This window comes from Equus quagga, chromosome 15 (assembly GCF_021613505.1).
Source record: "Equus quagga isolate Etosha38 chromosome 15, UCLA_HA_Equagga_1.0, whole genome shotgun sequence".
In the NCBI taxonomy this organism is placed as follows: Eukaryota; Metazoa; Chordata; class Mammalia; order Perissodactyla; family Equidae; genus Equus; species Equus quagga.
This window is the reverse complement of record NC_060281.1, coordinates 23,152,433-23,167,140: the sequence shown is the minus strand read 5'-3', so window position 1 is coordinate 23,167,140 and position 14,708 is coordinate 23,152,433.

Here is a 14,708-nt window from a genome sequence, read left to right as displayed (position 1 = left end):
AAACAAAATGTAATTGTGTTCAAAGTATACAATGTTTTAGTATATTTTTATTATAAATACCTTTTAAAGTAAGTATAAAAAAATAAAATAATTAGGTTCTTTTAAGTTTTATTTTTATTTTAAGATAGTCAACATTGTCTATTATAATTTAAAAGGAAGATGCAAATTTCCAGTTGATGAATACCAATTGATCATTTGTCTGTGCGGGAATACCACACTGTAATTTTGTTCAAGACTTATTAGTTTTGAAATTAGTTAGTGTTAGTCCTCCTACTCACTTCTTCATTTCAAATTTGCTTTGGCTATTCTAGAGCCCAGTTTTTCTATGTCTGAAAAAGTCTTCAAGTGTCCTCCTTCATTTTTGAAAGATATTTGCACTAGGCGTAGAATTCCAGGTTGACGCTTTCTTTTTTTCCCCTTCAGTACTTTAAAGATGACTGTCCATTGTCCTCCGGCTTGCATAGTTTCTCGTGAGAAATGTGCTGTCCTTCCTTGTCTTTATTCCACTGGACGAGATGTGTCTTTTTTCTCTGGTTGCTTATACAGTTTTCCCTTTATCACTGGTTTTCAGCAATTTGATATTGATCCATCATGTAGTTTTCTTGATGTTTCTTCTGCCTGAATTGATCAAACCTCTTGAATCTGTTGTATTTAGTATTCATCAAATCTGGAAATTTTTTGACCATTATTTCTTCAACTATATTTTTTATCCCACTGCTCGCAATCTGGATCTCCAATTACTCACGTGTTAGAGGGCTTGATATTATCTCAAATCTCATTGATGTTCTATTTGTTTTTCCCCCTCTTATTTTCTCTATGGGCTTCATTTTGGATGTTTTCAATTGCTATGTCTTCAAATTCACCGATCTTTTTTTACTTTTTTTTAAAAAAGCTAATCTCTTAATCCAGTGTATTTTTTTATTTGAGATACTGTATTTTTTCATTTCTGGAAATCACATTTGGATTTTTTTTGTAACTTCTGTTTCTCTCCTCTTAAAGTTCATGTGTTTCTCTGTCTTCCTGAATATGTGAGGCATATGGAATATATTTATATTATCTCTTTCAATGTCCTTCTCTACTAACTCCTTCATCTCTTCATTTCTGGGTCTCTTTCTACTGATTGATTTTTTCTTCTGATTCTGGGTCATACTTTCTACTTCTTTGCATGCCTTTTTTTTTTTTTATTAATGTTATGACTGATTACAACCTTGTGAGATTTCAGTTGTACATTTTTGTTAGTCATGTTGTGGGTACACTACTTCCCCCTCTGTGGCCTCCCCCCACCCCCCCTTTTCCCTGGTAACCACCGATCAGATCTCCTTATCAATATACTAACTTCCACCTATGAGTGGAGTCATATAGAGTTCGTCTTTCTCTGACTGGCTTATTTCGCTTAACATAATACCCTCAAGGTCCATCCATGTTGTTGTGAATGGGCCAATTTTGTCTTTTTTTTATGGCTGAGTAGTATTCCATTGTGTATATATACCACATCTTCTTTATCCAATCATCAGTTTCTGGGCATGTAGGCTGGTTCCACGTCTTGGCTATCGTAAATAATGCTGCAATGAACATAGGGGTGCAACGGACTCTTGAGATTTCTGATATCAGGTTCTTAGGATAGATACCCAGTAATGGGATGGCTGGGTCATAGGGTTTCTTTGCATGCCTTTTGTTGCTATTGTTTGTTTGTTTTTAGATGTGCTTTATCAGATTGTGGAATTTTCCTTCTATTCCTAGTTTTCTAAAAGTTTTTATTAGGAATGGGGGTTGACTTTTCTCAAATTTTTTTTCTATGTGTATCAAAATGATCAGATAGTCTCCCTTTTTAGTTTGTTAATATGGTGAATTAAATTGACTGGTTTTCAAACATTAAGTCAGCTTCCTGAGATAAACTCCACTTGGTCATAATATATTATCCTTTTTACATATTGTTGGATTTGATTTGCTAAAATTTTATTTAGAATTTTTGTATCGATGTTCACAAGGGATATTGGTCCGTTGTTTGATTAGATGCTAGACATTGTAAATTTCCCATTGATTGGTGTTGAAGTTTGTTGCATTCCTTTAAGTAGCATTCAACTTTGCTCTGGCACATAGTTAGCACACTTGGAAAAAGATGTATACTTTTGAGGCTTCCTTTTAAGATTTTTAGGACAGATAAAGAGTAGCTGTTCGTCTAAGGTAAATTTAGACCTCTATAAGGCAATACTCTTCTGAGGACTGTACCCCATGTATTACCAGGTCTTTCCACTCTGCCTCTTGGGAACACAAATTAATCCCAGCCCCGTGTGAGCCCCAGGCATTGCTCTGCCTTCAGTGGCTCTTTCCCCAGCCTTTCCTTTCATGTGTGTGCAAATCAGTACTCAGCCAAAGACTCAAGGAGACACCTCTGCAGACCTTTCTGGGTAAATGTTCAGCTGCCCTCCCTCGGACTCTGCCCTGAGAATCCTAGCAGCTTGGCCTCTTCAACTCTAAATCTGCCTTCTCAATCAGCAAGACATCCAGGCTCTGTTTGGATTCCCTCCTCCCCTCACTGAAGCTTGGAAACTGCCCCGGGCAGTGCGCCGGGGTAATTATAGGACTCACCTCATTTGTTTCCCTTTTCCCAAGGATCACACTCCTCAGTTGCCTTTGTCCAAAGTCTGAACATCCCTGTTTCATCTATTTTGTCTGGAGTCCTGGTTCTTGAAGGCGGGAGATTAAATCTAGGCCCTGTCACCTCATTATGGCCAGAAGCTGAAGTCTTGTTCTGTTAATAAATTTCTTTTTTGTGTGGCTGTGACACGCAGAGCCTTCTAAAGTGCAGATCCCAGGTCAGAGGCCCCATCCCTACATCTAAGAGCAGGACTAACTAGCTGTGCTACATTGGGCCAGTTACTAATCCTCTCTGTGCCTCCACTTCCATTACTGTCAAATGGAGGGGACAAGAGTAGCATTGACCCAAAGCGTCGTTGTGAGAAATGGGTAAGATTTTACCTACTTGGCCCCTAAAACAGTGCCTGGCACATAGTGAGCGAGTGTTCAGTAAATGCAGATTCTTTCAGGGACCGTCAAGACCACCCAACCAGGGCTCCCTCAGTCCCCTCCCACCTTCGCTCAGAGAAAGAGGCGTCCTTCCTTTTCTTCTAAGGCCATAGTATCCCCTGGCTGATGAAGCAAAAACATCTTTTTTGGTGATGCTTCTCTTCATTCCTTTTTTTCCCCTAATATTTCAGCCTCTCTCTCTTTCCGCAGACTCTTTTCCCTCAGACTAAAACATATTCCTGTCTACTGCCTTCTAAACACAAACAAACAAAATCATTCCCTCCTTCCTACCTCCCCCTTTGAGCACCTCTCCTCTGGCTTTATTTCCTTTCACGGCCAAATTTCTTGAAAGAGGGCTCTGTCCTCCCTGCCTTCCACTCCTCACCTCATGCTCGGCCGACGTCGTCACACGCCTTGCACCGCCCAGACACTGCTCTTTCACAAGCCCGGCAACCTTCTCATGGCAGGGGCCACTTCTCCATCCTTGCTCCTCTCAACCTGCCAGGAGAATTCGACATTGGACAAAACCTCTTCTTAGGGCCTCCATGATTCTATCCAACATGGCCCTTAGACCTGGACAACAAGGAGTGCCTGACACGGCAAGGAGCTCACGGGGCCAAAGAAATAGGACTTGTCTTCTAGGCCATGCTCCAGGTGCCCAGATTTGGGAGTTCTTTGCCCAAACAGCCCTAGACCCACTTCCAGAGCCTGCAAGGTCTTCACTCAGTTTGCCCTCTTGAGGGTGAAGCATGACTAGCGTGTGCACCTGGGCCTGACAGGCGATCAGGGGCGGCCGTTTGCAGGTGGACAGTGTGGACAGAGCTGGGAGGTGTGGTTGGAGTGTGTGTGCACAAAGATATGAGACCCCTCACTCTGCAGGTCAAGGTGGGAGGGTGAAAAGAAAGGTGGCAGGCTGTGAGCCAGGGGTGGTTGTGTGTCCCCAGGCCCTGCAAACGCTGGGGTGGGCTGCATTCTGTCCTCTCGGCCCTCCTGCTGCTCTCTGGCCACTTTTCCCTGTCTCCTTCACAGACTTTGCTCCCTCTCCCATCCTCCTGAGAAAGGCCTCCCCGAGCCAGGCTTTGGCCTCCACACTTCCCCTCCGCTGTGCCCGTCTCCCAGGGCACTAGCTGGGCAGTGAAATAGGTCAGCGAAGTAGGTCAGCATCCACACATCGGCCTCCTCCTCCAGAGGGGAGGTCCTCGAGGGAGGGCTGCTGAGTTACCTTGGTTTCCCCAGCACAGAGCTGGCACGCAGTGAGTGCTCCATCAATGTTTGTTGAGTGGCAAAGGGAATGAACAAGTGCAGCTCACTCATTCACTCTCATTGTCTAAATTCACCCTGATAAACTTGCATTTCGCCAGCGGATGTGACAAAAAGACTAAGAGCAGGGGCTCTGGACTCCGACGGTCGGGCTGCAAACCCCAGCTCACCACTCACAACCTGGGTGTGCTCTAGGGCAGGTCACTCAACTGCTCTGTGCCTCAGTTTATCCTGCGAAATGAGGATAACAAAAATACCTACTCAAAGAGGATGCCATGAGCAGTAAAAGATCCACAGGCCTCCGCTTCCCTTCCTCTATGCCTTTGCTGGTGCTTTTTGTCCTACCTGGAATGCCACTGGCATCATCCCTGCTTAGTGAAGCTTACCTGTTCTTTAAGACTCAACTTAACCACACCACCTCCTTGCAGCCTTCCCAGATTCCCACAGCCTGGTGCCTCCTCCCCAGTTAAACAACCACGACATGCTTCCTGAAGGCCACATCCTACTCTGCCCCAGGTTGTGGTTATGCCTGTCCATGCCTCACTCCCCCTATGGAACTGGAACTTCTTGAAGACAGGGCCTCCATAGTTAGCACTTAATGGATACATAATGAACGAATGGCTGCAAGATATTCCATACCCTCTGACAACGTTCTGATACATGTACAGGGGCTGTGTCTCGGGGGTCTCGAATGGAGGCCTCTGAGAAAGCAAACACACCTCCTTTAACTAACCCTTTGGATTGAAAGGGACTTTGGCTTCCTGAAGAGCCACCTCCAACTTGAGAGCTAATTATTATGAGAGGGCAGAAAGGCAAGGGTCTTTCTCTCTGTCTGTGCGGTAAATAAGGAGACAGTACGGTGCGGTGTGCAGACTAGATGACACAATGTTTTAAAAGCCCTAGCAGAGTGCCTGGCGCAAAGCTGGCCCTCAAGAAATGGTGGAGTCGTCATCAACGGAGTTTGGTTGCTGTTGTTATTGGTAGGAAGAACCGAGTTTGCAGGGGGAGAGGGCTGGCAAGCTGATGCCTTTGCAATTAGTAAGTAGTAATTTCTGCTTGAGCACTGTATTTCCACTTCCCGCCCCACGCTTCTCAGTACATGTATTTCCTATTGCTGCCTTAACAAACTACCGCAAAGTCAGTGCCTTTAAACAATGCAAATGTATTAGCTCACAGTTCTGTTGAGCAGAGGCCCAACGCAGATCTCACGGGGCTAAACTCAAGGTGTGGTGGGGCTGCGTGGCTCCGTGGGGCCTGTGGCCCCCTCCATCCGTCTTCAAACCTGGCCACGGTAGGCCCTTATGGTGCCATCTCTGACCTTCTGTCGTCATAGTGTACTCTCTCTCTCTGATCACAGCCAGGAAAGTTTCTCTACTTTTAAGAATTTGTGTGATTAGATTGGATATCTCCGTTGGATAATCCAGAATAATCTTCCCGTCTCAAGGCCGCTACCCTTGGGCCTGCCCGGTGGCGCAGCGGTTAAGTGCGCGTGTTCCACTTCTCGGCAGCCAGGGATTCACCAGTTCGGATCCCGGGTGCAAACATGGCACCGCTTGGTAAGCCATGCTGCAGCAGGCGTCCCACATCTAAAGCAAAGGAAGATGGGCACAGATGTTAGCTCAGGGCCAGTCTTCCTCAGCAAAAAGAGGAGGATTGGCAGTGGATGTTAGCTCAGGGCTAGTCTTCCTCAAAAAAAACAAAAAAACAAAAGGCCCCTACCCTAACATATTCATAAATTCCCAGGCCATCCTTGACAGGGCGGGGTCATTATTCTGCCTGACACAGAATACTATCTTACAAGCTGCCCTAAGCATGTTTTCTGTGTGGGCACTGTCCTGTCCCCTCTTCAGTGTGTCTCCCCGTCATCATCATAACTGCAAATCACTAGGTGAGGTTCACCACATGCCAGGCGCTGATCTCAAGGACTTTACATTTCTTAAATTACTCAATTCACACAAAACCTCATGACGCTCCCTACTCCTTAACTATGGGCTGTGCATAGTGACTTCACTCCAAAGAGCGCCTTCAGGAAGAAGGAAGTAACTGGACAGAAGAGAAACCTGACAAACACCACTCAGCTGGGTGACCAAGGTCAACATCAACAATCATAACTGTCGATAGTAGGTACCATTGACACGACATGATGAAAAGGGCACTGTACCCCTGTGATCGTCCTTCCCAGATCCATAACCCCAGTCCAATCATAAGAAAACCATCGGACAAATTCCAATGAGGGGACATCCCACAATATGCCTGCCCAGTCCTCCTCCAGCTGCCAAGGTCATCACTAACAAGAAAAGTCTAAGAAACTTACAGCCAAGAGGCCCAAGAAGACACGACAACTAAATGTAACGTCGTATCTGGATGGGATCCTGGAACAGAAAAAGAACATTAGGTGAAAACTAAGGAAATCCGAATCAACTACGGGCTTTAGTTAATCATAATGTATCAATCTTGGTGCATTAATTGCAACAAATGTTAATAATAGGGGGAACTGGCTGTGACATATATGAGAACACTGTCCTGTCTTCTCAATTTTTCTGTAAATCTAAAACTTTTCCAAAAAATAAAGTCTATTATGAAAATAAATAATTTGATAAAACTCTATACGCTGGATGCTATCATTATCCCCATTTTACAGATCAGGAAACTGAGGCACAAAGAGGTAACTTGTCCTATAAATGGTGGAGCCAGGATTTGAATCCAGGATTCCGGCTCCAAAGTCCATGCTCTTAGCTGCCCTGTTCTTCTCTTCTCTCAGGGCTTCCAATGTGCCCCATTCGCTCAGAAGTTCCCCAAGGTCAGGATCTGTCTCTTCCCTGGGACTAAGGAGAGGATTGTGTCTCTCTGTCTCGAGGGGCAGGGACCATATTTTCTGTCAGACAGAGCACCATCTCCTGGCCACTGGGCATGTGTATTGTAGAGCTATGCCCCTGGTTTTGGGGGATAGACCAATGCTTTTCAACTGGAGCTCCTTTGCTCCCCAGGGGACATTTGGCAATGTCTGGAGACATTTTGGGTTGTCACAACTGGGGGAATGCTACTGTTATATAGTGGTTATAGACCAAGGGTGCTGCTAAACATTCTACAATGCCCAGGACAGCTCCCCCAAACAAAGAATTATCTGGCCCCAAAATGTCAATAGTACCAAGGTTGAGAAACTCTGGAATGACCCTATTTCTAATACTTGCGCCCATTTTCCTTGTAAGGACAGTCATGTATGTCTAACCATGTGTACCAATTCTTGATTTGGGAAATATGGTCACCCTAAGTAGAGCAGTGACTGTAGCGGAGAGCTCCTTGCTCCTGTCTCCTCCAGCCCCTCCTCCGTTGCCTAGGCTACCTGACCTCCATCATGTCCTTTTGGCAGAGCCTCTGGAATGCCCTGCTTCCTGGGGCAGAAGGAAGTGACCAGCCCGGAGGAGATCACAGCTGAGTCAGCCCTTCTTGGCCTCAGCTCCACGAGCACATGGAGACATGGAAGAGACATCCACACTGTGGCTCACAGCTGGCTTGAGGCAGCCCAACCGGGAGGTGTGGCAGGGAGCAGGAAGTGGGCAGCCGAGTCAGCCCTGTCTTTACCCAAAGCCTGAGGCTTGCCAGACAGGCTCCTCATGGCGGCCGGGGCCCTTTGGACAAGTCATGACTTTCTGGACCTTGGTTTCTTTGTATGTTAAAAGTGGAGAACAATCACTTTCTATTTGTGAGAGGACAGGTAACCAGGGAGAACCTTTTTGTTGAGCACTGACTCAGGCACCTGTTCTGGGTGCTGGAGAAAGCATGGTGGACAAGCAGCACCCTGTCCTCAAGGAGGTCCCACTCTGGCGAGAGGAGACAGGAAACACACGGATGAACAGTGAATCTATTCCTAGTGGGGCTCTGCAGTGGCTTCCGCGACCTGCTGGTTCCCTGCCTGCTGGTGGTCAGCTTCACCCCGTCCCTTCTGTGTTCTGTGGGTGCTGGGAACCTGCAGACCACATTTCCCAAACTCCAGTTAGGCTCTGCCCATGGGAGGAACTGGTAAGAGCTGGGAAGGCACGAGGGAGGGAGAAGCAGCTTTATCTGCTTCTCCAGGTGACTTCTGACGTGGCAGCAGCGGTGGCGGGCACCTGAGGTCAGTGCTTCCGCAGCCTCAGTTGGCGTGCAAGCTGGTTGGGTGCTGCTCAGTGGCAGCTGTGCCAGCAGTAGCAAAGCAGTGTGGTAGCACTTCCAGCTGCTCAACGCCTAGTGTGGGCTTGTGGGTTCCAGCCCAGGGATGGTAGCAGCTTCCTAGCCTCTGAGCATCACCTCCTCCCTCCTAAGACATTTGGGACCAATTCCCTGTATTAAACCTCCTTCTACTTGAAGCACCTGGAATAGTTCCTGTTTTCCTGATCAGACACTGATACAGATGGCAATAAATTAGGTGATAAATCTGAAAATGCTCTGTTTCTTTTCTTTTTTTTTTATAGCCTTGAGCTAACATCTGTTGCCAATCTTTTTTTTTCCTTCTTCTCCCCAAATTCCCCCAGTACGTAGTTGTATATTCTAGTTGTAGGTCCTTCTGGCTCTGCTATGTGGGACGCCATCTCAGCATGGCTTGATGAGTGGTGCTAGGTCTGTGCCCAGGCTCCGAACCAGCGAAACCCTGGGCTACTGAAGTGGAGCACATGGACTTAACCACTTGGCTATGGGGTCGGTCCCAGAAAATGCTCTGTTTCTTATTACTGCAAGACACAAAGCAGAAAGGAAACCCAAAACACAAACTTTCAGTGATTTTCCCTTTAGTGGGAATCTGACATCATTCCAGCCACCAGCTTGACTGCTTTAGGCCAGACCACCTGTCACCCCCAGGGGAGTCCATGGGCATCTTCAGGGACCAAGATACACACCCCCAACCAAACACCCCCTCCTCTTCTATCACCTCCCTCCTAACCTGCAGTCCTGTTTTATTCTCTTGGCTATTTAGAAGCACTTTCTGATTATCTGACTCAATGCCACGCTCTGTATTTTCCATCTATTTTGCTTTGTTTATTCTTTTCAACAACGTCAGATTGCCTCAAAAACTTATAGGCTCAGAACAGGGCCTCAGAGGTGGATAAAATTCTCTCTCTCTACCTCCAAATGCCACTCCATGCAGATGACTGAAATTCCATCTCTGGAGCAGGGCTTCGGATTAAGGCAAATAATCTTAAACGAGGCTTTCTGAGAGCCCATGAATCTCCCAAACTTGTATTGAAAAGCTGTGTTTAATTGAGGGGGATTTTTTGGGAGAGAGTGCCCGTAGCATCCATCAGATTGTCAAAGAAATATGGAGTCCAGGTAAAGATGACAGTGGATGGAGGCAAGTCTGCCTGTCAATCACGTATGCTCCTTCAGGAAGAGCAGCACGTCATTGGCTCCAAAGTGGGGTTCAGGAAGAAACACCTATTGATATTCACTGCTATTTACATCCAATTCTTTCATATTTACTTTTGTCTCACCCTTTCACTTTTGACTTTGATGTATGTTTATCATGTACATTATATATTGACACAATAGCGCAGGTATAGAATTTATAAGTAAGTAGACACATACCAGGATTGATGTTCAATTTTTAAAAATTGATCTAAGTGCCCTGTCAAAATAGTCTGGAGAGAGCAGGGCACAAACGGATACTTGTACACCAATTCTTTGCAGCGTTCTTCATAGTAGCCGGAAGATGGGAACAACGCGAGAGTCCATCAGTACATGAATGGGTAAACGAAATGTGGTCTGTCCATACGATGGAACGCTGTTCAGCCACAAGAAGGAATGAAGTTCTGATACATGCTATAACATGGATGAACTTGGGAAATATAATTTGTTATTAATTCTGTTGGGTTGATTCCAACTCCTAGCCACCCTGCATACAGTAGAGCCGAATGCTGCCCAGTCTTTTCACCCCATGGTCTCACCTTCCATCACTATATTAGACAACGCTCTGCTGCTATTCATAGACAATTTTTTGGCCAGCCAGTTTTCATGGCCAATTTTTTCAGAGGTAGGCAGCCAAGCCCTTCTTCCTAGTTTGTGTTAGTCTAGAAGCTCTGCTGAAACCTGTCCACCATGGGTGACTCTGCTGGTATTTGAAGTCCTGGTGGCACAGCTTTCAGCACCACAGCAATACACAGCCACCAAAGTATGACAACCAACAGATGGCTGGTGTGGTTCCCTGACCAGGAACAATCCAGGGCCAGGGTGGTGAGAGCACCGAATCTTAACCACCAGAGCACCAGGGCTGGCAACGAAAACATGGTGCTAAGTGAAACAAGCCAGACACGAAAGGACAACATTGTATTTCACTTAAATGAAATATTCAGAATAAGCAAATGCATAGAGACAAAAAGTAGATTAGAAGTTATCAGGGGCTGGGGGGAGGGAGGAATGGGGAGTGTTATGGGTTGAATCATGTCCCTGCAAGATGACATGCTGAAATCCTAACCCCCACTACCTCAGAATGTGACGTTATCTAGAAACAGGGTCTGTGCAGATCAAACCAGGTTAGGATGAGGTCCTTAGGGTGGGCCATAACCCAGCACGACTGTGTCTTTATAAAAGGGGGAAATCTGGACACAGAGACAGACAGACACAGAGGGAAGAAGATGTGAAGACACGGGGAGAAGACGGCCACGTGACTGGGGTGGTGCATCTGCCATCTGAGGAACTCCGAGGATTGCCAGCAATCACGGCCAGAAGGGGCAAGGCAGGATCTCCTGCAGAGCCATCTGAGGGAGCAGGCCCTGCCGGCACCTCGATTTCAGACTGCTCGCCTCCAGAACTGAGATAGTGAATGGCTGTTCTTTTAAGCCATTTAGCTTTTGGGACTTTGTCACGGCCACCCTAGGAAACTAACACAAGGAGTTATTGCTTAGGAGCGAAGAACCTCTGTTTGGAGTGATGAAAAAGCTTTGGAAATAGTTAGTGGTGATTGTTGCATGACATTTTGAGTGTAATGAATGCCACTGAATTGTACAACTAAAAATAGTTACAGTGGAAAATTTATATATATATATATACATAAATATACACACGTATATATATATAAACTTTTTACCACAATTTGAAGTGATTAACAATGTCACATACCAAAAAATCATTGAATTGTACAGTTCGAATGGGTAAATTGTACAGTATGTGAATTATGTCTCTCTAAAGCTTTTAAAAAATAGTGCATCTGGAGACGCGAAAGACCCAGAACAGCCAACAAAATATTGAAGAACAAAGTTGGAGGACTGACGCTTCCCAACATCAAGACTTACTATAAATCTACAGTAACCAAGACAGTGTGGTACTGTTGAAAGAACAGACAGAACAATGAGACAGAACAGAGAGCCCAGACATAGACCCACACAAATACTGTCAACTGATCTTCTGACAAAGGAGCAGAGATAGTCTTCCACAAATGGTGCTGGAACCACTGGACATCCACGTGCAAAAAAACGAATCTAGACACAGACCTTACATGGCTCACAAAAATTAACTCAAATTGATCCATGGACCGAAATGAAAACCTAAAACTATAAAACTCCCAGAAGATAGCATAGGAGAAAACCTAGATGACCTTGGGGATGGCATTGACTTCGTAGATACGACCCCAGAGTCAGGGGCCATGAAAGAAATGATTGATAAGCTGAACTTCATTAAAATGAAAAACTTCTGCTCTGCAAAAGACACTTTCAAGAGAATGATAAGGCAAGCCGTAAACTGGAAGAAAATATTTGCAAAAGACATTATATGATAAAGAACTGTTATCCGAGATCTACAAAGAACTCTTAAAACTCAACAATAAGAAAACAAACCACACAATTTTAAAAATGGGCAAAAGAGCTAAACAGACACCTCACTGAGGAAGATATACACATGGCAAATGAGCATATGAAAAGATGCTTCACGTCACATGTCATTGGGGAAATGCAAATTAAAGCAACAATGAGATACCATTACACATCTATTACACCCCTATACCTAACACCCAGCAGAATGGCGAAAATCCAAAACATTGACAACACCAAATGCTGGTGAGGACATGGAGCAACAGGAACTCTCATTCATTGCTGGTGAGAATGCAAAATGGTACAGCCCCTTTGGAAGATAATTTATCAGTTTTTTACAAAACTAAACATACTCTTACCATACGATCCAGTAATCATGCTCCTTGGTATTTATCCAAATGAGTTGAAAACTTATGTCCACACACGAATGTTTATAGCAGCTTTATTCATAATTGCCAAAATTTGGAAGCAACCAAGAGGTCCTTCAATAGAAAAATGGATAAATAAACTGGGGTACATCCAGACAATGACACAGTATTTAGCACTAAAAAGAAATGAGCTATCGAGCCATGAAAATACATGGAGAACATTAAATACATATTACTAAGTGAGAGGAGCCAATCTGAAAGGTCTAAAAACTATATAATTCCAACTATATGACGTTCTTGAACAGGCAAAGCTAGGAGCCAGTAAAAAAGATCGGCGGCCACTCGGGGTTAGTGGAGAGGGAGGGACGGACAGGTGGAGCAGAGACGAACTTCAGGACAGTAAAAACACTCTGCGTGATACCACAGTGGTGGATCCATGTCATCACACATTTGTCCAAACCCGCAGAACGTACGAGAGTGAAGCCTAATGTAAACGATGGACTTCAGGTGATACTGATGTGTCACTGTGGGATCACTGAGTGCGACATGTGGAGCCCTCTGATGTGGGATGTTCACGGGGGGGAGGGCGTGCATGAGGGGGTATATGGGAACTCTGGATGCTTTCTGCTCAATGTTGCTGTGAATCTAAAACGGCTCTAGAAAACAAAGTCTATTTTTTAAAAATCCAAATGCTGGCAGTGTCCAGAAAATTTTAACAGGTTTATTTATAATTGCTATAAAGTTGAATTACTAAAAAAGAAAAGGGTTGGAGGCCACTGCCTGAGGGCATTGGTACGTGACTAACAGAGTTTGTGACCTGACCCCGGGACGAAAGGGAAAAGATCCTTCAGGAGAGTGGAGGACTGTCAAGGACTGGAGCCTCCTCCCTCACCCCAGAGAGCTGCGGGGCTTAAGCAAGTGGCTTAACCTCTCTGTGCCGCAGTTTCCTCATCTGTGAAATGGGGGGAATATTGGTGATTAATATTAATTGATACTTAGTATCGTGAATATTAAATTGGTTAATCCACGTAAAGTGCTGGGAACTGCGCCTGCCGCAGAGTGAGCACTGTGTCAGGGTTTGTAAATCAGACTCAGGACAACGGACATGCTGCCCTCGAGACTCCCTTGCTTGCCGCTGGGGGAGCCTGGAGGAAGGAAGTATGGGATGAGAGAGTCAACATGGGATGCTGAGAGCCAACGAGGGACCAGGTGCTCACTTAATTTTCCCCTGATTATGAGGTGGGAACTGTCCTTCCAGATTTACACAGGAGAAGTGGAGGTTCAGAGAGGTCAAGTGGTTTGTCCAAAATCACAGAGCTAGGTAGACTGACTGAGTCAGGATGCAGATTGGGTCTCCATGACAACAAACCAAGCCCCACTCTTTCTACTAAACTCTGCCAAGCTCCTGGTACCTTAATTACCAGTGAGACAGAGGAAGGGTGCAGTGGGCCATGTCTCCCTTGTCGGCAGCCAGCTTGGAGCTGGGGGACGCATTCGCAAGAATTTCACAGTTCTCTCACGTGCTGAAGGCTGTGTCAGGGATTGCAGTGAGCAATGCACCTGGCCTCAGGAAATGTGGTACAAGTCCCAGCTCCACCCACTACCATGTGTGTGGCCATGGGCAAATCACTTTACCTCACAGTGCCTCAGTTTCCTTATCTGTAAAATGGGAGTAATAACTATCCAGACTGTGTGGGTATTAAGGGAAGCAACAAATCTAGAAATATCTAGCAAAGGGCTGGCATACAGAACATACCTGCCACCATCACCCCCCACACCAGGAGAGAAGAGAGAGATGGGACCAGGCCCCTCACCCCTCACATGTCATTTCTTCCTGGAAGGAGGAGGATTAGCGCCCCATTCCCCACCCAGTGCCCGTCAGGGAGGGGAGCTGGAAGTCCTCAGCCCCTACCCAGCAGCCTCCCCCCGCCACTCACAAGCACGCCGCCTTCCACACAGCCCTCTGCAGAGATTGCTCCACAGCGTCCTGCCCCCATTCTCCAGGGCACGGCAGAGACCACAGCTGTGGTCCAGCTGTGGAACCCAGTCTGGCCTCCAACCGGCCCTGTGCCAGAGACAGGAAGCTGGGAAGAGCTCTGCATGCTGGGGAGGGGAGCTGTGCTGCTGGACACAGGGGAGTGGCGGATGCCAGGGGCTGGAGCTGGGCCCCACCTTGTCAGTGCACCATGTAGAAAGGACTGTGCTGGAGGGCTGTGCAGGGTGGCTGTCACTTTTTGTTGCCTGGAGGCTTCTGGGGGTGGGGAGTGAGAATGAACCCCAG